This window comes from Triticum dicoccoides, chromosome 3B (assembly GCF_002162155.2).
Source record: "Triticum dicoccoides isolate Atlit2015 ecotype Zavitan chromosome 3B, WEW_v2.0, whole genome shotgun sequence".
Taxonomy (NCBI): Eukaryota; Viridiplantae; Streptophyta; class Magnoliopsida; order Poales; family Poaceae; genus Triticum; species Triticum dicoccoides.
The window spans coordinates 26,847,103-26,872,593 of record NC_041385.1 but is presented as its reverse complement, the minus strand read 5'-3'; positions in this window follow the sequence as shown (position 1 = coordinate 26,872,593).

The following is a 25,491-nucleotide window of genomic DNA, read 5'->3' as shown; positions in this document are numbered from 1 at the left end:
AACCAGAGCCACTTGCAGCGCCACCTCGGGGAAACTTGAGGGTTGGTTTTAGTTGTACGTAGTGTTCATCCGGTGTTGCCCTGAGAACGAGATATGTGCAGCTCCTATCGGGATTGTCGGCGCATCCGGCGGTCTTGCTGGTCTTGATTTACCATTGTCGAAATGTCTTGTAAATCGGGATTCCGAGTCTGATCGGGTCTTCCTGGGAGAAGGAATATCCTTCGTTGATCGCGAGAGCTTATCATGGGCTAAGTTGGGACACCCCTGAGGGGTATAATCTTTCGAAAGCCGTGCCTGCGGTTATAGGCAGATGGGAATTTGTTAATGTCCGGTTGTAGATAACTTGACACCAGATCCGAATTAAAATGCATCAACCGCGTGTGTAGCCGTGATGGTCTCTTTTCGGCGGAGTCCGGAAAGTGAACACGGTTTCTGGGTTATGTTTGACGTAAGTAGGAGTTCAGGATCACTTCTTGATCATTACTAGTTGATGACTGTTCCTTTTGCTCTCTTCTCGCTCTTATTTGCATATGTTAGCCACCATATCATGCTTAGTCGCTGCTGCAACCTCACCACTTTACCCCTTCCTTTCCCTTTAAGCTTTGCTATTCTTGATACCCATGGTAATGGGATTGCTGAGTCCTTGTGGCTCACAGATTACTACAACAACAGTTGCAGGTACAGGTTATGCGATGATCATGACGCGAGAGCGATGTTTGCTTGTTTGGGAGTTCTTCTTCTGCTTCTTCTTCGATCAGGGGATAGGTTCCAGGTCGGCAGCCTGGGCTAGCAGGGTGGATGTCGTTTGAGCTTCTGTTTGTGTTTCATCCGTAGTCGGATGTTGCTCTTGTAAGATGTTGTTGTATTCGTGTGGCATTGTATGCCTTATGTATGTATCCACATCTATTATGTAATGTTGATGTAATGATATCCACCTTGCAAAAGCGTTTCAATATGCGGGTCTATCCTTAGTGGGACCTTCGAGTTCCTTTTGGATAGGGTCGCATATTGGGCGTGACACCCAGCCGTAGAGCAGGGCGAACCAGTGGACGAGCAACCCATTCCCGGCGAAAACACTAGTCCAGGCGATCTCACGCCGAACACATCACCAGAGCATAAGAACCTTCACAGAAGACTCGTCAACACTGCAAGGAGTTTGAAGAAGCTCAAAACGGCGGAAGACGTACTCAGAATGAGATGGAGCAAAGTACTCAAGACTGCAGATAAGTACGGCGATAGTCACCACGCAAAGAGCTACCCGAAGCGCAAACTATTGCCTGAATTTGACGAGGAGGCCGTAGAGCCCCCACAGTCAAACAAGAAAGAGGCTGCCTGGCCGAGTAAACGACCAGATAACAGGCTAAGAGCGGCAAGTGGCGCCGCACACAATCCGGCACATTTCCCAAATAAAGATCCTAGCAAAAAGGATGGCCCAGTCAGGTCCATCTATGGGCCAGAAAAGAAGGCTCCAGGAAGAAACACAACCCGCCGAGTGTGCGAAGATAACGGCACACCTAAATACATGGGCGCCGCACACCCACTATGCTTCACCAACGAGGTACTGGATCATGAATTTCCAGCGGGATTCAAGCCCGTAAACATAGAGGCATATGACGGAACAACAGACCCCGGAGTCTGGATTGAGGATTATATCCTACACATACATATGGCTAGAGGAGACGACCTCCATGCCATAAAATACCTACCCCTCAAGCTCAAAGGGCCAGCTCGGCATTGGCTCAAAAGCCTCCCAGAAAATACCATTGGAAGTTGGGAAGAGCTTGAGGATGCGTTTCGAGCAAATTTCCAGGGAACTTATGTCCGCCCCCCGGACGCAGACAATTTAAGTCACATAGCTCAACAGCCTGGGGAGTCAGCACGCAAATTCTGGAACAGGTTCCTCACCAAAAAGAACCAAATAGTCGACTGTCCGGACGCCGAAGCCTTAGCAGCCTTTAAACATAATGTCCGAGACGAATGGCTCGCCAGACACCTCGGCCAGGAAAAACCCAGAACAATGGCCGCACTAACAAGCCTCATGACCCGCTTTTGCGCGGGAGAAGATAGCTGGTTAGCAAGATGCAGCACCAGCGATCCGAGTACATCCGAGGTCAGGGATGGAAACAGAAAATCACTGCGCAGAAAAGATTAGCGCAGGAATAAGGATGGCGGCCCAAATAGCACGGCGGTCAACGCCGGATTCAAAAGCTCCCGGCCGAATAACAAAACAATGCCCCTTAAGGACAACAGTGACAAGCTATCCAACCTAAACAAAATCATGGATAGGATATGTCCAATCCACAGTACCCCCGGGAAGCCTGCAAACCATACCCACAGAGATTGTTGGGTCTTCAAACAGTCATGTCGACTTAACGCCGACCACAGGGGGCTCGACACACCAAGCGAAGACGATAGCGAATCCCACAGGCAGCAGACCGGAGCACAGAAGACTTTCCCACTAGAGGTCAAAACAGTGAACTCACTTCATGTGATAAACTGTGCGGAAGCGATATAAACCTGCTATACCAGGACACCATCCGCAGAATGGGGATAGACCCTACCAAAATTCGCCATAGCAACACTTCCTTCAAAGGAGTGAGGCCAGGCCCTTATGCCAGGTGTACAGGCTCTGTACTACTAAAAGTTGTGTTCGGTTCACCCGACAAATTCCGTTGCGAAAAGCTAATCTTCCATATCGCCCCATTCAAAAGTAGCCACCAAGCACTACTGGGACGCGAAGCTTTCGCCCGCTTTAACGCAATACCGCATTTACGCGTCTCTTGCACACAAGGTGCTCGGTCCACGCGGCATCATCCCATTAAAGGGAAACTCCGAGTGTTCCTCGACCACGGAAAACGTGAGACTGCCTTGACAGCCGCACATTAATCCAACCTTGCTGATGAAAGCACCTAAAAACAGGTCATTTAGACCTCGGACGCGGTTAGGTGAGTCCGGAATAAATAAACAAGGGGCTTCCTAGCCGCACACCTCTTTACAAGGGGCTGCACATATAAACAATGAGAGCCAATAAAGCTCAATCTTTCCAAATCATACTCTGTTTTAAATACATCTTTCGCATGATATTTTTTCCAAACTAAGTTCTTCTCTTTTACAGATGAATCATGTGCTACACCCATCCAGGATACAGCACAACGGAGACACAGGCGCAGACGTGCAGCAGGGACCCGTTACATGGATTCTTTTCAGATTAAGACCCTGCATAAACCTTTCTTACTGTCTCTTGTTGATACTCATCCCCCGGTTTCCTACCATAACCGAGGAGGAGGCTAGCATTTTGGCATCGGCCGCGTCAGAAGTTTTCGCCTGTGCCTGGACATTAGGGGCTTAGGGCACTGTTCTGCCCGTTATCATAAAGTCCGAATACCTTAGGGAGTGTTCGGCGTCTCGAGTTAGGCCTTATATGCATCAGCTCCGAATCATGCCTTTGGTCAAATGTTGGGTTTGCCCGGCTCCTGTGTTTTGCTGCCTTACGTTCCGCTCCATCGGCTAACGCGGCACCAGGAGAACTACTGCGATTGTGCCCCGGTTCGGCCGGGCGAGCACCTCAGTAGAGAAAGCCGAAAACTGACTGTCATGATACAGCGAGAGACTGGTCAACCACTCGATCGACTATTGGAATGTTTAGAATTCCTCCGCTTCGACGAAGGACCGCTTCCCGGTCAGGCACACACGCGCTCCTAGTTTGGAGAGCGCGGTGCCTCTAGGGGCTATATCGTAGCCCCACCATCGAGCTCCTATGGCTAAGTGAAAGTGATAAAGCATTATAGTCCGGTTTCCTAGTTTGCTACGCTATCACCTCCTTCAAAGGACCAAGACGTTGGATTATGTGTGAAAATGTTCTTTTTTTGCAAACACCCCCGCACTATGTGCGTGGGGGCTGAAGCCAAAGACTGCCATCTTTCAGGTTATATATACATATACATTAACGGCCGCACAGGAGATATTTGAATACTTGAACGCACAAGTATAAAAAGTCGTTAAATTATAAATATGATCTCACAAATCATACACGTCATTTGAACATGACATTTTTCGAGCACTGCGACTCTATTAAACGAGCGCCCGGCAGGACTTCCTCAAAATAGTGCTCGGTGGGTAATCGGCTCTCGTCCGAACCCCGGGACGCAACATCGGTGGCATTCATCTCCGCCCAGTATGTCTTAACATGGGCAAGAGCCATCCGTGCACCCTCTATGCAGGCCGACTGCTTCATCGCCTTGATATGCGGCACCGCCCCAAGGAATTGCTGCAATAAACCAAAATAACTTTTCGGCTTGGGCCTTTCCGGCCACAGATGAGCCACCACATCCGTCATGCCTAGTCCGAACAATCTATTCAGCTCAGCCCACTCAGCTAACTGATCGGTCAACGGTAGTGGACGCTCCGGACTATGGAATTGAGACCAAAACAGCTCTTCCATTTGATGATCCTTCTGACTTCGGAAATGTCGAATTGCGTCCGCCGCGCTCACCGCCAAATCCAGATAGGGATCCTTCGAACTCCACAGCTGGCCCAACTGAGCATACCTCGGATCCGTGAATTTCCTACGTAACAGGAAGGGCTTTCCAGCCACCATGTCTCCGGCCTGACGCAGTTCCTCCTTTATAGCCCGCATTGCAGAACGGGCATCCTTGGCTTCGGCGGTGGCCTTCTTCAGGTCCTCTTGCTCCACTTGGCGTTCTATTTCAAGAACTTCATAGCGGTCGGTAGCATCTTTTAATTTCTTGGCCATTGCGGCCATTTCCTCCCTGCTTCAGCAGTGAGCAGCCTTCTCGTCTTTTAGCTCCTCTGCTGCCTTCAAGGCAGCCGCATCACTTTTTCTGGCTTGGTCCTTGACTCGAGCAAGCTCCGCCCGAAGGTCTTCCATAGCAGCGGCACCATCTGCATCAAGCATACACGTTGTAAGGAGTGGGCGTCAGCTCCCCTACCAGGTGACCGCGGAAACACCATTTACCTTGCGACTCTTCAAGTCGTTTATTGACCAGCGTGATGTCCGCATCCGCAACGTCGAGTTTCCGCTTCAGTTTGGCAACTCTGTCAGTCCGGCTGGCCACCGAACGCTCCGCCACCTGCATAGTAAAGGCGAAATTTCGTAACTAAGATTATGATCCTCGGCACGCTGTCGCCTTCGACAACATACCGAGTCTTAGGGGCTACTATCTATACAGGGCGCACCCTATGTGCAACACTGTCACAAGGTATGTCATTTTTTTTGCGTACCTCAAACCCCTTCAGTAAACTTCCGACGGCCTCATGTAACCCGCTTTCGGCGGATGAGATCCTTTCAATCACCACACTCATTAATGCGCGGTGATCTTCTGAGGGAGCCGCACTCCAGTGGGTGTTGAACTCCCAGGCCCCGCTGGACTCGGGGAGACCCTCCGTGACGATACCTCAGGGTCGTCCGCCCCGCCTGATGGGTCGGCAAATGGAGGCGTTTCGCTCTCCATCATCTCCGGACGAAGGTCCCCCGAGGATGAGCTCTGCTGGGAAGGGCTGAGATCCGAACTACAAGGTAAAAACTTCGGTTATCCTTAGAAATAAAATAGGATTGCCTTTTATTGTAAAACTTCCCTTCTTTCTACTTACGGCTCGCTGGAGGGCTGATTCCTTTGGGGAGACTGTACGGCCAGGACTCCTCCCGGCGCAGGACTTTCCGGTGCATACTTCTTTCCCCGCTTCGAGGCTTTGGCCTCCGGGTTTGCGGAAGCGGTCCTCTTCTCCCCCTGGAGGGAGGGATTCTTGATTCCCCCCTTACTGAGAGCCTCCTTAACAGAGGTGGTGGTTTCCCTGTTCCCCCCTTCGCCTTCCTCCGAAGGCGCAACCTCCAACATTTTGATTAACACGGGACCCGGCGTGGTCTCAGGGAGGGGGGCCGGACACCGTATCAGTTTCGCTTGCGCTATCCACTCTTGTTCAAGGGATAGCTGGTTAAAAAGCAAATCCATGATAAATAAATGGATGATATGTCCAGTCGCAGGGCTACTTACTTGAGTATCCGGGCGATTGCAGCTTAGGCCAGCGTCCTCGGTCAAGTGCGGACACACTTCTTGTGATCCGAAGAACAGTTTGTACATCTCCACGGGTTTTGTACCCATAAAGTGTTGGAGAGCTCGTGGTCCCTCCGGATTGAATTCCCACAGGCGGAGGGGGCGACGTCTGCAGGGCAGAAGACGCCGAATCAGCATAACCTGCGTCACTACAACCAGATTGATCTCCCTCTCTTGGAGATCTCGAATCCGGCCCTGCAATAGGGGTACATCTTTGGACGGCCCCCAGTCGAACCCTTTATTGACCCACGATGTCAGCCGTGGTGGAGGGCCCGGGCGGAAGGTGTCCGGCGGCCTCTGCCTGCTGCCCCTGGGAGCGGTGATGTAGAACCACTCCTGTTGCCACAAACCGAGCTCCTCCTGAAAAGAGCCTTCGGGCCATGGAGCATCGGCCCTCTTGCTTATGACCACCCCTCCGCACTCTGCCTGACGCCCCTCAATCATCTTCGGCTCCACATTGAAGGTTTTGAGCCACAAACCAAAGTGAGGGGTAGTGCGGAGGAAGGCTTCGCAAACAAGAATAAATGATGAGATATGGAGGATAGACTCCGGAGCCAGGTCGTGGAATTCCAGCCCATAGTAAAACAGGAGCCCCCTCGCGAAGGGATCCATCGGGAAACCTAAACCCTGACGGATGTGAGGTACGAACACGACGCTCTCACCAGGCTCAGGGGTAGGAATGACTTGCCCTTGGGCAGGCAACCTGTGCGAAATCTCGTAGGTTAAGTACCTGGCATCCCTAAGCTTTAGCACGTCCTCCTCCGTGATGGAGGAGGGCCTCCACCGGCCCTGAAGGTCGAAGCCGGACATTGTCGAAGGTCCAAAGTACCCGAATCTGGAGCCCGGGGTGTTGGAACTCGGGGCGAGGGGCGGATTCGATTGAGGATTGAAGAAAAGAACGGGCCTTGGTCTCATTATAAAGGGGAAGAATACCAAGAGCCGTCTCCGTGACCGTTTAGAACTCGCCTTCGATGGAGGGGGCGTGGCAACGGGCACGGTTGGGTTACCCACGCCCGTATTGATGAGAATCCCGGAATAAGGGGAACACGATCTCTGCTTCGACAAGACGTGCCAAGGAAACCGCTTCGCTAAACGCGCTGAGGCGGTATAATAAAGACAATTCGAGTGAAGGCTTGGTTGTGGTGTGACGTCACGCCACGAAACACGTCAGCAGATTGAACTTGTGTAAATATTGTTCTCTCTACGGTGGAATGTGGAATTTATTTTGCAGAGCCGGACACTATCTTAGTGTTCACAATCTTCTACAAATTATTCGGAGAAGGAACCCGCCTTGCAATGCCGAAGACAATATGCGCGCCGGACTCGTCGTCATTGAAGCCTGGTTCAGGGGCTACTTAGGAAGTCCTGGACTAGGGGGTGTCCGGATAGCCTAACTATCATCATCGGCCGGACTCCAAGACTATGAAGATACAAGATTGAAGACTTCGTCCCGCGTCCGGATGTGACTTTCCTTGGCGTGGAAGGCAAGCTTGGCGATACGGATATGTAGATCTCCTACCATTGTAACCGACTCTGTGTAACCCTAGCCCTCTCCGGTGTCTATATAAACCGGATGGTTTTAGTCCGTAGGACAACAACAATAACAACAATCATACCATAGGCTAGCTTCTAGGGTTTAGCCTCCTTGATCTCGTGGTAGATCTACTCTTGTAATACCCACATCATCAATATCAATCAAGCAGGACGTAGGGTTTTACCTCCATCAAGAGGGCCCGAACCTGGGTAAAACATCGTGTCTCTTGTCTCCTGTTACCATCCGCCTAGACCCACAGTTCGGGACCCCCTACCCGAGATCCGCCGGTTTTGACACCGACATCTGGTTTTCGCAAACATGTTTTAATCGCCAATCCTATTACTATGTTCTAGTGTATGCCATGTGCTCCATCTTTTAAGATAAATACCATAGTGACAAAACATTAGCTAGTGGTGGCAAATAGACGTACAAATAGAGACTTATATCTTGCTTGTTCATCGGAGGGGTTATCGGTTGACTGATGCCAGGAACTGGCGACGACGCCATCACCCTCTTAGAGGTGATCGACCCGTATGAGATTACCATGGTCGCCAAAAAGGAAAATATTTTGGCTTATCCTGTATAGCAAGATGGAATCAAATAGGGGGCAGCGGGGCCTTTTATATAAGCATATTGGGTAGTGGGAAAATGCAATGTATTTGAAAATATGTTATTGGCAGCCTAGATGCCCCTGGGTGACATATCTATATTCAGATCTTTAATATTAGGCAACCTAATAATAATGATTTATTAATAAAGGAAACAGACATCTCATAATCGGTCCATGATCAACCGAATTGATTGACATCATATTTAATTAAAGGAAATTTTTGATTTGTGATCACTTGCCTATGAAAACGTATCTGAATTATCAAATGTGCGTATAATATCAATTAGTTGCCTATGAAATATTTACTTTCTTTTTCATGGATATTTCCTAACCATTCTGACTATCACATTAAATTATTTATTTCAACCCTTGTATAATCTGTTATTTTTCGTTACCTGGATTATATCTTTAATTATGTTATAGGTAATTGCCCTTGCATAAACAATTATAATAAACAGTTTTCAAAGATAATATTGTTTATTATTTTTCATCAAAACAATCTGTATAACACACATACGTACATATGAGAAACAATTGTACAGGAACTAAAGATAATAGTAGTAGTACAAGTACACGCTCCGATATCTAGCACACAACTTATTTTTGTCTATCTATGCGTATGTATTAGATGCAACGGTATTAGACACATGCCCCTCTCTGAATATGCATTACCAGAAGCAACACATCAGCAGCATCACTCGATCACGATAAAATTATCGCTCTATATCTATCCCTATCTCTCTCAACGCCTGAGGCCTGGTTAATCTTCTGAAATCATGCACAACTCGCGAGTGGGGAAAACTGCTCTGGCCCTTGCGCCTTTCTCAAACACACACGCTCTCTCTCCCATACGGAGCAGCAGAAGCCAACAAGCACAAGCCAGAATTAATGGTCCACGAACCCAAGGAGACCACACTGGTAACGAGGTGACCATTGGAGGTAGCAAGAGCATCCCAAAAATGTATGGACATAAAATGGCAGAGGGGAGCTTATGCCTCTATTAGGTAGTAGAGATAGAGTTAAATAGTTTGCAGGGATAAATAAAAGATAACTGAAAATTACATGTCATCAAACGTAAGTAAGAGACACCAAGCAAATTAATAACACTTCATTTATTGAGTCCGAACGGTTACATAGATAAATGCTCATAAGGAGCACTGTAACAACTAACATAGTAAGAAATATATAAATAACAATGTAGATCTCCTCATGGTTGGTCTTCAGATGGTGGTGGTGGCTTCTTGTCGCATGCTTGGATATGCTTCACGATGACCTCTGTCAACCGATTCATCTGGTTAATCAAAGTCTGAACCAACATGCTAGTATGCTATTGTGCCTGCAGAATATCATAATTGTTGGTACCCCAACCGTCTTTCCTTTGTGCATTTGACCCCACGTCACGTTGGATATCCCAGCCTGAGGGGACATGTGCACGAGGAATGTCATGAACCTCACGATGTCGGATTAGGTTGTCAAAGTGGTTTGTCGAAAGAGTGGTTGGGAACTGAATAGGCAGAGTATGATGATGCATCTTTAGGGTCTTACTCTTTTGTAAGGATCCCTCACCAACACCACGATCTAGCTACGCTTCTGCATCCTCCAGTTGACCTAGATCATCAGGGTGAAGCTGATTCGTCTCATCCTGATCTTGACGGTTATCGTCGGAACTATTGGATGATGACATGTCTAAGTCAATGGAGTGGCTAGGGTGGAGCTTTTTGGTTTGGGTGGTGCAAGGGTCACGCAATTTGTAGATGTTTACAAGGAAACCTTGAATGGAAAATCCGTCTATGAATCAACAAAAATGATCACAATCAGGACATAAAATCTGTTGGAACAAGCTTTATGATTCCGCGTGATCAACCTAGTAGTAGTTTAGAATAAAAAACAATGAACATGCCATTAAATAAACTCCAACTACAAATTTTCATGTCACCAAACGATTTGGAGATATAAAGGAAACACAATAAAGGCTGATGATACACGTTGTGATTTGGTGACATGGAATTGGTAATTGGCATGATAACTTGCCTTAATATACTACTTTTTTCCGGATATTATATAGGGGGTTTTGGATTCTTTTTATATTTTGATCTACAGAAATACATTTGATAACTGCACAGCCAAACGTCTTGGCTGGGTGCAACCTACATTTCCTCCACAACAGCCCAACCAGCCTACTTAAGATACTGTTTCAAAATACAATCCCCAATGGGAGATATATGCTTGATGTCCATGAGCATATGGTGTATCTATAGCACCATTCATCTTAACAACTGAAATAGTAAAAGTAGTTTGATCGGTAAAATAAATTTCACTTCACTAAACATGTCTTTATAGATCAAATTTACACTTGGTCAGCACTAAAGCTCTCCAAAGATCTTCATATTTTACAAACAAAAATCCGGATTCGAGAGGAGATATGCACGGGCGTTCTATGAGTAGCCTCTGCAACCAGCGAACTGAACAATGTGGATGCTCACGTAAACATTGTGGTTGATATCGTAGGCGGACTGTTCGATGCCCCCTAAGTTACCAACTCCTTCATGTCCATAATGCCCATTAAAGACGGATACAACAGAGCACAAATCTTGCTCGCCTGGATACTCTGGTGTAGGTATAACATAGCAAATTATCTCTACCAGTTTCATCAGCAAATTGCTGGTATTCATGGCTAAGTACATCTCATTGTTCTAATAAAGCATTTCATAGCCTACCTTTAGTGTCATTAATGAACCAGTTTCTGACTAATTATAATAATCCTATCAGCAGAGATCTACTTCCAAACTTTATTTTTGTCTGAAAACAAGGGATCCTAAAGACAATAGTTGTATTTCCTAGCTCTAGCACCACTATGCTGAAGTTTCTCATTCGTTGTTGCCAGTACCAACCCGATGGCATTTCCCCCTGGAATGCCTTACACTTATATGGGAGTGCGAAGATGATTGGTGATGATTTTTATATCTAAATTAATTGGTTTCATCTGCTCTATATTTCTGTGTTGAAAGAAGAAAAGTCAGTGTCATACTCCATGACATCAGATGTCTAGATTTCTTGTGACTACCCATTCTCATTATCCAGCCCTTCATCTTCAGATACAGATAGGATTATTTGACAGGCACATCTCACATGTACTATGCAGCAGTATACAACCAGTAAATTATCACTTACCGTAATACAAAAGTTTGAATCCATGTTCCAGGTCATTAGCAGTTCTGACATTATATCTGAATCACATATTACACATAAATTAGTGCATTTTTAGATAACATATAAGAAAGATGATTCTGACAATATGACGGCTGAATATTGAAATGCAGTTAGTAGCTCAACTAAATGTAGTATAACTCCATCTATCAAAATACCAAATAAAATGATTCGTTCTTGCCAGTACCACCCCGATGGTATTTTCCTCTGGTATGCCTTACACTTCTATAAGAGTGTGAAGACGAATGGTGATATTTTTTATCTCTAAACTTTTTTGTTTCATCTACTCTATTCTTCTGTGTTGCAACAAGAAGAATCAGTATCATACTCAAACACATCAGATGTCCAGATTTCCTGTCATTACCCATTGTCAGTATCCAGCATTTCATCTTCAGATACAAATGAGATTATTTGACAGCTTCATCTCACATGTACTATGCAGCACTATAAAATCCGTACATTATCACTTGCCGTAATACAAAAGTTTCATTCCATGGTCCATGTCATTATTAGTTGTGACATTATGTATGTATCACATATTACATATAAATTAGTGCGTTTGTAGAAAACATATAACAAAGATGATTCTGACAATATGACTGTTGAATATTGAAATGTAGTTTGTAGTTCAACTAAATGGAGTATAGATCAATCTATGAAAATACCAAATAAAAGGATATATCTAAAAAACAAATTACAGCATAACTTGACCATTAGAAGAGTAAGTTATATTAGTAAACCTGCCGGTGTATTAAGACCGGACTTCAGCCTGTAAGGACTTCCTTGTAGACAATGTTCTTCATCGAGGTCAGTAAGGACACGGTCGGTCTTTTTCGCTTCTTTGAATTGTCCTTTTGCTTCTTGGGTTTCTCCTTCGGCTTCTCCTTCTGAATGAGTATCTTTATGTTTCTCTTCGCGGTGGCTCAAGTCAAAGCAACATAGAGTTGACCATGTGAGAACACAGGATTGGGTAGGTAGACACCAACAATAGGGAGTGTCTGCCCTTGAGCCTTGTTAATGGTCATAGCAAAGCTAAGTCTTATAGGAAATTGCTTCCTCTTAAACTTGAACGGAAACATGTCGTTTTCAGATGGGCAGAGAGGTATTCGAGGAAGGAAGACCCTCCTGCCAGCGTGTTGTCCAATCACGATTTCTGCACCAATGGTGTTCCTCTCAAATCCTCTAACAACAAGCCTAGTGTCGTTACACAGCCCGTTAGCTGGGTCAATGTTCCTTAGAAGTATGACAGGGTAGTTTAGCTTTAGTTTGAGTGCATGCGGAGGAAGACCGTTGGGAGTCAATCCATTAAGGAACTCTTGAGCGTAGTAGCCATACGGGTCATCCTCCGCACTGTCAAAGCTATGGTATATTACTTCATCTCCCTGAAAACGCTCTATCATCCGGATGTTTATCTTGTCGACATTGTCATTTGTGGTGGAAAGGATTGTGCGACATGTCATGTAATTCGAATCAGACATGTTGTCATCTAGACTCGGAAACACGTGGTCAATAAGCTTCTCCAAGTCGTCAACCTCGCCTGTAGAAGGCAGACCAATGTCTTTAGGGAGTAGTATGTTGCCTTGATCGTCGACATCCTCAGTGCCCTTGCCGACCCTAAGCAAGTAATCTGCAAACCAAGTGTCAGTATGAGCCCTCATGTTGGTAACGAGCCGAAGTTGCCGCATACCCTTCCACAGATGAGAATTTCGGAGTGTTGCATCAATAATCTGGCCCCGCGACCCCCTTCTGACAACCGGAAGCACCTGCCTAAAGTCCCCACCAAAAACAACAGTCTTTCCTCCAAAGGGTCGGTCGCGTATTCCCATGATGTCACGCATGCTATTGTCCAATGCCTCAACTGCTTGTCGCTTCATCATGCTGGCCTCGTCCCATATTATCAATGAGGCCATCCTAAGCAGCTTGGCAGTCCCACTCTGCTTGGTGAAGCTGCAGGAGGCACCATCATCGCAACTCAGTGGTATCTTGAACCTCGAGTGGGCAGTCTTGCCGCTAGGCATTATAGAAGCAGCGACGCCTGACATCGCGGTAACGATATCAATTTTGCCCTCGCTCCTAACCTTGGCAAGCAACGCCCTGTATAAGAAGGTCTTCCTTGTACCTCCAGGGCCATCAACAAAGAATACACCCCCATCACCGCGTTCAACAACCACCAGTATCTCATCGTATGCGGCCCTCTGCTCCAAGTTCAGGGAAGATGCCAATTTAGTGTCATCCAAGTCAAACTCAACGGTTGATTCCTCAATGACCTCTCTAAACTCACCATCGGTTGTGTCAAACGCATCATCGATGATTGGAAGAGAGAAATAAACAACGTCTTTACCCATGGACTGCAACATAGCCCTAATGTCAAGCAACACCAACTGCTCCACCTCCTTGGGTGACGTGCGTGTTCGATTATAGTCATCTGACATAGGCTCGAGGTGCCTATCCCATAAACCGCGCATGTCGCCTGGCTCGCAATGCACCAAGATGGTTGCGAAGAGCCTCCTAAGACAACATGGCATCACCCACTGCTCAGCCTCATTAAGACAGTCGTCAAGCATGTTGTCTGCCTCAATGAGACCCAACCATTCAGCAGCCTCTCTAAAGCTCCCACATAGCACGCGCCCACGGTGAGCAAGTCGTCGAATGAGGTTTTGCCCGTAACATGGTTCAGCAATACACGCAGGTAGTATCGCTCCCCCTCGACTGGATTGGCAGACACGATGCGACCTATTTGAAAACGCTCGACCCGCGGCTTCCAAGACTTCTTTTGCTGCTGCCACGTGAAGCTTCCAGGAAAATTCTTGTACAATATATGCCTAGCCCAAGGGTGTTCCTTGTTAGCCTTGAAATACCCCGTTAACATGGATTTTGAAGCTTTTTCGGAGGCCACAATGTTATTCAAGTCAGCCTGCACATTGAATGCAACCCTGTGCATATTCGGGAGATGAAGAGGCAACTACAAGACAGGCGGGTGATTGGCGCAAAGTGGGAAGCCAAATATCCTCCACATAGCCTCCGGAGGGGTGACCCATCTTGGTTTAACATGTCTCTTGATCTCATCAATGTTCCCATCGTTGTCGGGCTGGTCGATGCTGAAAGAAGCCTTATCATGGCCCTTGTAGATATACTTGTAAAGATATTTGACGGCCTTTATGCTAGAGCAGACCTCAACGTTGATGTGGCAATTGAACATCCGCAGAAGGTATGGGTTATAAGGCACAACCCATCTGTTGTCCAACATCTTTCCTCGGACCTTAGCACGTCTACCGTCGTCTCTACGCCGATAAACTGGATACGAGTCCTTCCCCTGTGCTGTGTTTTCATTGAACGGCCTCGGGTATCTGCATTTGCATCCGTTTTCTTGCATGCAAACATTCTTTGGGTTGAGAGCACCGCATGGTCCGTGCATCATATGCTTTACCACCATTGCACACAATTCTGGATACTTATGCTTGTCTGGGAGCTCTGCTGATATGAGCCGGTCATACTGCTCTGGGACGATAAGCTTATATGTTGAGTCCATGATCAACAAAAAATGTGTGTGGGGAATGCCCCTTTTTTGGAACTCGACTACGTATACATAAGCGACAACAACACCCAGGATCTGCTTCTTGAACAACATGTCCTTCATAGCCTCTAGTTTGCCATAGAACACGCGAGCCACAATATCAGGTCAGTCCTACGAAGTCTGACCAGGCAGCAACTCATTAGTTATCTCTTCCCATTTTGGATTACAAGTCATGGTCAAGAAGATGTCAGGCTTCCCGTATGTATGGACAATTGCCATGGCATCCATATGCCTCTTCTTCATGTCACGATCGCCACCTGGGTATGTTCCAGGGAGCACTATCCTTGTCCCAACAGCGCTTGCTCGCGTCTCACCTGATGTGATCGCATCAACAACTCCTTTATACAAGTCGGCCCGAATCTGCGTCTGGTTCTTCCTGAACCATCTCAATCGACAACTCTCAATCTTGACATACATGTCTACCGCCCATTGCTGCAGCAGGCGTGCTCCACAGAGTACGGGATTGAAGATCGCAGGCCGTGTCTGAAGCATGTAACAGTAATAGTCTCTTACGGAGACGCACAACCTGCTATTCCCATCTGCATGTGATCGGGTACAATCAAAATGAGGAAATATTCGAGTTAAATTATATTATTTGTAACAATACTTGTTGCCTACGGCATACCTGCATCCTCATCATCATCATGGCCCAGTTGGGGATGTAGTACAACCTCCCAATGAACATTATGTTTAGGTAGCTTCAGATGCCAACCTAGTTCCCCCCTTGGATAAAATAGGGGATAAGAAAACGGGTCATATGCCCCGGAGGTCACACGAATATTGTGCCTTTCGTTGTTCTTACCACAAAGTGTTATCCTCCGGTCAAACCTTTTTGCTAGGTCGCTTCCCTCAACCCAAATTGCAGCGACCTCAGATGACAACGGTCTATTATATCTTCTTTGGTCAAGCTTCTTATCGGTGTTTAGGTCTATCCTATGATCATCGAGGTTGTCCTTGTGTGCACCCAAACTCCTAAATTGTTGTGAGTATGAGCTTTCTTTCAGTATGTCTACTAACTTCTTCACGACATCCTGGTCTAACTGCTTGGTGGTCGCCTTACGATGAGTAATGGTTGGGTCATCATCATAGAAGTATAACTGCAGATGTTCTGGACGGGAGCTAGAACCGAACGAGTGCACATTGTGGTAGATGGTGCCGTGTGCCCGGAATGTGTACACCCCAGACTTCATGTTTGTGTAGTTCTCATCAAGGCTGACGCCAAGGGTTGTGAAGGCAAAATGCCCACTGAAGAACCGTATGTTCTCCCAAAAATGTCTAGAATCTGCATCCATGCTGGACCATAGTCTCATCAGCTCTGGGACTGGTTCTGGTTGTTTAAGTTCGATCTGTCCATTGCGACAGCGGAACCCGTCAGTCTCAAACACAAACTTTTTGGCCTTGCAGTGTTTGCAGTTTGCGTCGAGTTTCAGGACGTGAGTGGTGTCTGGGATGTTTGTGTAGACAAAGTCTAATGGATCAACATCGCTAGGTATAGCAGACGACACGCTCGTTTCATCAACATCCTCAATTGTGTCATTATTGGATCCTACAGGCATTTGTTGAGGCAACATTGTCAAAATAGTAATCACAATTAACTATAATTGCACTTAAGCTCAACGACTTTGTAGTTCCGACTAAACCATACCTTGGTCGCGAAACATGTAGTACTCCTCATCCATCAAGTCGGATGGCGTCGGTTCATCGCCCATGATGGGGTCTCGGAACACATCATTGTCATCTGCATTATATATGTGGCGAATGTGACAAGAGACAACATGATGGCAGAACAGAGTTGCTGAGAATTAGCAAAAGAACCACACAAAAGCATTTTCCATACCATTGGTGACAACACCGTAATTTGGCATGACCGGCGGATGGTCGCCATCCGATGAATCATCTTCGACGCCCCATCCGAGGGGTATTGCGCGGCAGCTGGATGCGGGACATTCAGAGGTCGAGTTCGCTAGGTTTGGACGCGGGAGTGCAAGGGATTCTTTGCATGGGGTGTTTTTCCTTTTAGCATAACTTGCCTTCCTTTGAGCACTTGACTGGCCCTTCTCAATAACCGACATGCTTTTGCGGCGTTGCACATGCTTGCCTCGGATCTTTTCATTCATTCCTTCTCTGTCATCAACCCTTAGTTCATCCTTTTTCTTCTGATAACATGTTCGGCTACGTGAGTTTCTCTGCTCCCTCTTAGCTAGGTCATTGTCATGGGTAACAACAGACGCTCCTAATGATGAAGGGGGTAATGCTGCTTCAATGTGTGCAAAGTCTGTATAGCTTGTGCCATCTGGGGTGGCTTTAGGAAAAACGTTGTGAAAACATCATTAGAACAAACTGATTTACTCCTAATGAATATTACCACTTTTTGTTGCTACTCAAATATAAATCATGTGCATTAAGATCAAGCATTTGACGGTATGCTGCGTGTCTAGTATTCTCTAAAAGAATATGCAGGTATGAGAAAAAAATGATTACTTCAACGATAAACTAAAGGCAATGTTTTACCTGATGTAGATAGTGGCTCTTCATTTTCAATTGCTTTCAGCTGATCCCTTTCCTCCGATAACAAGCTCTTCTCAGTGCATTTCTATGCTCTCTCTTGCGCTCTTCCTCGGTTAATTGACAGGTTTCTTCAAGAACATTGAAGTGAACGCCTGCTGTCATTCATGGCATAGTATAAATGTAGAGAGCAAAACATAATTTGACCTCGCTTGATGACATCTCACGCTCATGTTATTTACCTTTAAAAGAATTGTCATAAACCAGACCATGTGTCTCCGTAGGTGTAGCAGTAAAAACTGTTTCATTATTCAACAATGTTGTAAAGTCGGAGCTAGTTGGGTTGTCTGGTAAATAAAGGTTAATAAAACATACTCAGAACTTGTTGGTTAAGACCTTAATCTTCTGGTACTCTTAATATTGGTTAGAAGATTTAAATCTTACCAGATAATTTAAGGGCCCAGAAATTCTCTTCTTGCAGATCCCGATCCTTTTTCTGCCGATAAGAAGCTCTCCTCAGGGCGTTTCTATGGTCATTTTTGTGATCTTCTTCCGTTCTTTGCGGATTCTCTTTGGTCTCAATCAACTCATCTAATTCAACATGTGTGGTGAGTATTCTTACTTCATATATCAACCGTACGCTGACCTTGCTATCATATATACCATGAGTACATGATGTACCTGCTATCGCATTAGTAGGTTGAAGAACGTTCGTGATATCACCTAGGGTATGACGTTGAACGATGTGCACATTGTTTTGTTGTTTTTTCAAAATATTTGTCTTGCTAGTGCGATAAGATGCTCGCCTCCACGTGTTGTTAAGTTCCCTATGATCTACAAGGTTAGTTTGACAACTAAGTTAGATCAAATTCATACCACATACGAGAAACCAGTCTGAAAACTTATATGATGCAAATTTTAGTCAGTGATCTCACGTTAAACAACTCGCCAGAATTTGTCAAGGAGGGCTGATGAACCTCTTGCAACAACACAGTATCCTGGTCCTTTTTCCGATAAGCACCACGCCTTTGTGTGTTGAACTGCTCCTTTGTTGTCTCAGCGTAGTCTAACCCCACAGTGCAAAAAACAAATATGTTGTATGACGAGCCACTACCGAACACGTCAGTATGGAGTGTGGATAAGCATGCATGTGAATAACTTTTACCCCTGTCGCCCCATCTAATTCATCGTTTGAAGGTTCACAACCTACAACTTACCAATAAAAAAACTAGGGAAATATGTAAATGAAGGTGAACACACTTGAATATAAGTTAGTGCTACTGAAATGCCAGAATCGAGAATTAGATTACTCGAAGACAACAACGAAGCATCATGATGATCTCCAACCAGTTGCGATAATGTTCCAACTGTATAGTTGATACAAGTAGGAAAATAAAGCCAATGTTATTTAGGAGAAAATATACGGACATAACATTCTTGGCATCTGAATTGCGGATGAGTAAGTACCATTTTCATCTGTGCAACATTCTTCTGTTAGTATACTCGGGGCCGACAATGGAGCTTCATTATGCTCTACAACCGGGTTCGGGAAATTCGTAGAGTTGTAACCAGGATTAATAAAAGGCCAACGACACAGGTGGGAAAGTATGCGGCAACAAAATGAACAATATTGAGTCAAACACCATACATTGAACCGTATCATAATTTTCAACAACAATTTCATCTACGGGAATGATGTTTGCATTGTTATCATCAACATTTCTCCCGCTTGAAAGGACTGCAAAACATTGAGCATATAGCTTGACAATATAATAGAACCCATGATTTTCACTTTATGATAGAATTGCAGCATACCGGTAGCAACGTCAACTTCTGGTAGGTGTTCAACTGGCTTGCTTTTTGAATTACCCATACGCACCTCTGTAAGGGCAGCACACTAACATTAAATGACATTTTACTAACGTGAAATATGAATTGGCACAAACTCAGCTAAGTAGTACTCTTGATTTACACAGTGATATTATTCTTATGATTCAAATACTGGTCATTTCAAACTGTTTTACAGAGTGGGAACACTTACTGTCAACAATCAGAAGCAGGAACTATCATTCTATAATTAAGGTTGTTTCAATACATATATTTCCAGCTATATACATAATGAAAATGCAAATAGTTTCTTATTAATTATTTGTGTCTAATAAAGGAATGTCGTATGCATTCAGTTTCTTATAAATGGTATATACATCAGAATGGAGTCAGCTACTTTTTACTTATCAGTACTTGAAAATGAACTCAATATTTCATTAAGTGAGCTAACTACCTATTGTTTTTGTCACTTATTGCTGGTGATGCTGTTGTGAGCTGCAAAATCAAAAAGTGTTGTCAGTTGCTGCTTCAGATGACTAAGGCACAGAGGTAAATCGCCACTTGATAACTCCATAGCGAGTGTCACTTATGTCATGATACAAAAAACTGAAAATGCAGTTAAAGATAGATATATTTATGTTTGTAATCTGGGACTATATGGCACAAATTCAACTATTATCTTGTCATTCTTTTGCTTCCATAATATGTTTCCCGCCTTAAAGGATGCACTTAGTTGTGTCACTCAGTTGCCAGCATTAGTGTGTGTTATGCTCCTGATGTTTGAATACTGGGTTGTCGTACTGTGCTACTGATGTTCATAATATGTTTCCAGCCTTAAAGGATGCACTTAGTTGTGTCACTTAGTTGCCAGCCTTAGTGTGTGTTATGCTCCTGATGTTTGAATTACTGGGTTGTCATACTGTGCTTCTGCTGTTCATAATATTTTACCCGCCTTAAAGGATGCACTTAGTTGTGACACTCGGTTGCCAGCCTTAGAGTGTGTTATTGTTTATGCAAATACCAGTTTTGCTCCTTGTGTATATGACATAAACTCGGCTTATAAGTTGTGATTATTTGCTTCTGCAATCAGTTTGAAGGATTACACATATTGAAGATGCAATAAATTTCTTTGTGAACTCTAACTACCTCTTACTTGTGTTGTTGTTGTGAGCTGCAAATTGGGATTTGTTGTCAGTTGATGCTTCTGATGATCCCGGCACCGAGGTCAATCAGCACCTGCAAACCCTTTCAAAGTGAGTGTTTGTATGTACATGCAAATTCAAATATGCTTATGCTATTTGTATGTAAACTTGGTGTCAGTTATGTGCAGATGGAGCATTGTGATGAAGTTGTGAGATGCATAACCGAAAACTGTTGCCACCGAGATGACTCGCCGCCTCCAAAACTGCAAAGGTGAGTGCTATTTTTTACATGATCCAAAAACCTGCAAATACAGTTCCTGAGCAATCGTTGATCATCTCATCTATTTGATTGATTGAACACTACACTGGAATTAATATCTTTGTGGAATCGATGATCATACTTCGTATGTACTCAAATTTGCTTTTGCTGTTTATATGTAAACTTGGTGACAGTTATGTGCAGATGGAGCATTGTGATGAAGTTGTAAGCTGCATAACTGAAAACTGTTGCCACCGAGATGACTCACCAACAGCAAAACTGCATAGTTGAGTGCTATGACTCACCACCTGCAAAACTGCAAACGTGAGTTCTATTTTTTAGATGATCCAAAAACCTGCAAATACAGTTCCTGGTATTTGTGAGATGTAAACCTGGTTTCAGTTATGTGCAGATATGGACTAGAATCATAGGCAAAGAATTCTGAAGATGTGGAAGTCAAACTGGGTGACATTAGGATGAATGGCCATAAGATTTGTATATTCAAAATTTCTGTAAGATTTGAAAGGGTTGCCACTCATTTGTATGGGTTAATAGAGGCATACCTAGATGACAGTGGTCGACGGCGGCCAACCTGGAAGGGTCACACCGATCCTGATGATCAGCGGCGTATCATACGGGATCGGTTTTATATTCGATGATCAGCGGCGGAACAAACGGCTTGTAGCCGAACCAGATCAGGGACCTAAATGGGATCTTCCTGTGTTTACACTCCGATGGCGGCGGGGAAGGGGTTGAGCGGCGATGGCGACGGCGAAAGGTTGAGCGGCGATGGCGGCGACGAAGGGTTGAGCGGCGGTAAAGGGAGGTAAGTGTACGTAGCGAGGATAGGGACGAATGACGGCGGCGGACAAGTGCATCGAGGGGACGACGATACGGGTGCGAGGGTTTCACTTGGGACGCATCGGTTTGAGGGTTTCAGTTGTGACGAAACGGTTAATTCTCGTAGGTTAACCGTCGTAGATTTTTTTAGGGCGATTTTTTCAGGACGTTTTTCATACAGTTGCGTGTTGGCATCCCCTCTTTTTGGTCGGTCAGGACCGACGGAGTGGGGAATCGGTGGGTAGCGGTAGGTAGCATCGAGGACGAAATTTAACCGTGCCTGGTGGGACGAAAATTGACCGGCGGAGACTACGAACTGCTGCATTAGGAGTAGAGATGAGGCGGAGAGGAATCCTAGTATTTGCTCGTTTAGAAATGCGGCAAGCAATATAAGCTCGTAGAATAAACATAAAAAATGTTGTACCCGATGGGAACTTGATCAGGTTGAGTTACCCGATGGGTTAGGGCATCGGTCTGGGTCTAAACCCATTTGTGGAGTGGTGGGCGCAATGTGCACCCGATTATTATTCGGCCATGGGTCTACTAGGGGTCGACCTAAAAAAACCAGACTGGATTGCCAGGTTGAGTCACATCCATATGAATCACCATGTTTGGAGCTCAGTGTGATTAGATGGACACATGTGAAGGACATGTGGTTCACCTTTTCATGCTATGTCTTGGAATTAAATTCCAGTTAACGTGATGCTAGAGCTTGAGAAGCTTGACATGGTGATGCCCATGGAGCCTGTTGCACCAGTTTTGAGCGAGATAAGAGTTGTCAATGGATTGGTATCAAATTTTAGGGATGTCAAACTATTTTATAGAGCAAATAGATGCAAAATCAAATGAAGAACCTAGTAACTTGTGAAACTTTGAACTCTAAATATGTATGCATGTTATCAACTCTATGATTTGGTACGAAGTACACATCACACATGTAATGATGTACAACTATTTGTGTGTAAATAATAAAATGATTTAAAGAAATGAGCAGCGCCAACAACGGACACGAAAGAGGGGCAAAGTACCCGTTGACATTTCATACGCTTGTATTTGAGGATAGATTGCTAATTGACACTTCATGCACTCTAGAAATATCTACTTAGTTGCACCTAAGCTGCATAGTCTTAAACTTCATATGTATCTATCAAGTTATTTCCTAGATCCATATAAGCACTCTAAAAAGCATGAAAACACATTATAATGCATCAAGGGTCATGAGTAAATAAGTGGAATTATGTGAGAATTTTGGTTTTCTCGGATATGTGGTGAAACTCATGTAACATTTTTTTCTTGAACACCCTAAACTAATCACTACATATAGATTTTACAACAAAATATAGTTTCAATTAACACTAGAAATGCATATCTAATGATAAATAGTTAGAACTGCATGAAAATTTTGTACCATAATATAAATGAGTATATTTTAGTTGTTAATGACACTAGCCACATCAAACATAGTAGTTTATACGATATGGTGAATGTTGTATAGATGAACGTAACAACATATATTAATGATTAACTAGGTTATATCAAGAAAAAATATTCAATATAAAAGAAATATAAACTAAGACTTCAACTCTCCAAGTTTATATATTTTTACTCACCGCCGTCTCGAGCTTGGTGTACAGCGAAGACTATTCTTCAGTTATCTATTGCATTTCCGGCAAAAAACCTTTTCAGCATATCCGACTGCGCACATGGCTTCTACTAAAACCTGCCTCTTCTTTTTCTTAACAATAGACATGTGATTCTTGAGGGTCTTCATGACATCCAAAATCATCTTGACTCAATCAAAATTTCTCGCAAAGATCCAATCCTTTCTCCCTCGTATAGAAATCCCCAACTTTTGCATCCAAGGGCTTCACCAGGGGACCAAAGCCATCAGCGAGGTCGTGGAATTGTATCCATACTTTGAAGGTGTTCAAAGCAATAGATTATGCTTTTTTCATCAGTTCGGACTTTTGGTTGCGTTGTCTAGTGCATTAAGCTTAAGAAGAGCATAGTCGACAAACAACACTGGATGGCCACGGGAGGTCCAGTGTCCTCCCTCCATGACTTTACCCCAATCACCAAGACAAGAGAACTGCATTTTATATAAAGTATGCCTTCAAAGACTGAAACTTCACTCGTTGCGCGAGATCCCATGTGTTTTTCATAGTTTTATAGAACCAAAAATGAAAATTCACGAGTAGTACATACCCTGCCGATCGCCAATCGGCGGGACATCGGCGTTGAGTTCGGCAGCTCATCCTCATAGATCAAATGATCATGGTCCTCATCTCTAATCCTCAAGTGCTCCATCATCTCTCAAGCTCCTTGTCCTGGCGAGAGGAAGACATCGATGCATTTGCCGCCATTGCTGCCCTAAGTTTCATGAAACGCGAGAGGGTCCACCAACTGGCCGAGTGTATCTTGCGGGATGGATGGGTGATGTCTTGGCAATGGCAATCGTATCCCTGGCCGGGCCACAGCACCCCTGTCATGCCTCCGGCGCGCCTGTCTCTACCTCGTCGCGCCAGACATGGGACAGGTAGAGGGCTTGTCTGGTGTGTCGTCTTGGCACTAAGCAAAGACAGATCCCGAACCCGCCATGGCGAGATGGTGATGCATGGCCATGTTGCCTGGTCCAGTCCAGTAGTGTGCACAGCAAAACGCATAGCAACAACTCCATGGACACAAGCAGTACACCCGGTGCCCACGCCGTTGCTCTGGGTCCGGCGCCTCTTGCGTGGGGAGCGGTGTCATGTGTGTGTGTGGTGTGGCGCCGCGATAAGGTTCGCGATGGATGAGATGCAGTGTCGATGGATGTGTGGACGGACCGTGTGGCTTGTCTATGCGTAGCTCGCACGTTTGATGTTTTCCGAGTCCTTGTGTGACGAGCCTTTTCCACGGAGCTCTGCCTCCATTTCGTGCGCCGGCTTTGGTGTGTCGCCAAGCATCGAGTGCGTGCTTGACGCCGTACGTACGTATAGCACGCGGCAGCCGGAAAGTGAATGTGACGAGACGAGACTCTGGTTGGTTGTTGGATCCATCCAACGGTGGGAGCTGGACCGCACCTCAGCACGGCACGCTTGCAACGGGACTGCAGGAACCTAGGACAGTGGACGGTCCGTCCATACGTAGTACACTCTACTGATCGCCGTTCTCAGTGGACGGTCCGCGAGCTGGTTGGCAGCTCGTGCACGCCATGGGCGTGTTCGTGTGTGTATGTCGCGCTTATCCCTGGCTTGCTGGGGTGCCTGCCCGCTACCGCTACGTAGAGAAGTCGACTCTGCGTACGTGGCCGTGTTCTTCCGCATGTCATCTGTTTGCAAGCTGCAACTGATTTTGTCGGTGTGTCGGCCGCCGTCACTCTTTCCGTCTTGCAGGGGTGCACGGCTAGTCTCTCATGGTGTGTTTGGTAGCATGTATGGATCTACTCTAGTTGTTCTTTTCTCATACATGCTGAGTGTAAACATGTCGAGTCCATGCATTTGCTGTTGTTTTGCAGCAGTGTATGTGTTGAGACTATGTTTGGCAGCCTGCATGTGGTTAGACATGCTGCACGATTTCGAATTCGGAACAACTATTTTAAATGGTGAACAAAATTGAAAAAACGAGAAAAAAATCAAACATATTTTGAAATTCTAAACTTTTATTGAGAATATAAACAAAATTTGAAATTCTAAACATTTTCTTAATTTAAATAAACTTCAAAATTCTGAATATATTATGAAAGACTGAACTTTTTTGAAAAAATAAAAAATGAATTTTGATTTTTTCTAAAAAAAAGTTAAACCAGATTTGAAATTCTGAACTTTTATTGAGAATATAAACAAAATTTGAAATTCTAAACATTTTTTTAATTTAAATAAACTTTAAAATTCTGGTCATATTTTGGAGATAGAACTTTTTTGAAAAATTAAAAAATGAATTT